Source organism: Ornithorhynchus anatinus, chromosome X1, assembly GCF_004115215.2.
Source record: "Ornithorhynchus anatinus isolate Pmale09 chromosome X1, mOrnAna1.pri.v4, whole genome shotgun sequence".
Taxonomy (NCBI): domain Eukaryota; kingdom Metazoa; phylum Chordata; class Mammalia; order Monotremata; family Ornithorhynchidae; genus Ornithorhynchus; species Ornithorhynchus anatinus.
The window spans coordinates 124,733,378-124,734,598 of record NC_041749.1 but is presented as its reverse complement, the minus strand read 5'-3'; positions in this window follow the sequence as shown (position 1 = coordinate 124,734,598).

The window sequence follows — 1,221 nt, the reverse complement described above, 5'->3', positions numbered from 1 at the left end:
CACATCCAACCCCGTCCCTTCACACCTTATCAAAGCACTTGCACTCACCCTTTTTCCCACCCTGAGTGCCATCTTCAATTGCTTACTCTCCAATGGCTTCTTCCCCACTGCTTTCAAACAAGCTCATGTCTCCCCTATCCTAAACAAAAGCAACCCCTTGGCTCAGTGGCTCCCCCCAGTTATCATCCCATCTCCCTCCTACCCTTCCTCTCCAAACTCTGTGAGCGAGTGGTCTACACCCACTGTCTCACGTTCCCCTCCTCCATTTCTTTGACCCTCCAATCTGGCTTCCACCCCTCATCCCCTCATGCCACAGAAATTGCCCTCTCAAAGGTCTCCAGTGATCCTTCTTGCCAAATATGGTGGCTGCTATTCCATCCTAATCCCCCTCAACCTCTCAGGTGCCTTCGACGCTGTGGACCACCCCCTTCTTCTGGAAACATTATCCAATCTCGGCCTTCCTGATACTATCCTTTCGTGGTTCTCCTATCTCTCTGGCTGTTCTTTTTCACTCTCTCACAGGCTCCTTTTCTGCTGCCTAACTCCTAAATGTGGGAGCCCTTCAAGGCTCAGTTCTGGGTCCCCTTCTATTCTCCATGTACACCAACTCCCTTGGAGAACTCATTCGCCCCCATCGCTTCAATTACCATCTCTAGGAGGACGATTCCCAAATCTACATCTCCAGACCTGCTCTCTTTCCCTCTCTGCAGTCTCACATTTCCTCCTGCCTTCAAGACATCTCTATCTGGGTGTCCCACTGACCCCCTCAAATTTGACAAATCCAAAACGGAACTCCTTATCTTCCCACCCAAACCCTGTCTTCCCAATGACTCCCATCACTTTATTCAGCATCACCGTCCTTCCTATCTCACAAGCCCATAATCCTGGTGTTATCTTTGACTCATCTCTCTCATTCAACCCACATATTCATTCCACATATTCATATTCAGGGTTACGATCAGTAGAACAGTACTTGACCCATAATAAGCACTTAAATACAGTCATCATTATTATTATTGTTATTACTGTGTGTAGAGCCCTGTATGAAGTGCTTGGGAGAGTACGGTACACTAGAGTTGGTAGCCACATTCCCTAACTATAAGGAGCTCACAGTCTAGAGGGGGAGACCGACATTAAAATAAATTACATGTATGTCCGTAAGTGCTGTGGTGCTGAGGGCAGGGTGAATATCAAGTGCTTAAAGGGTACAGAGCCAAGTGC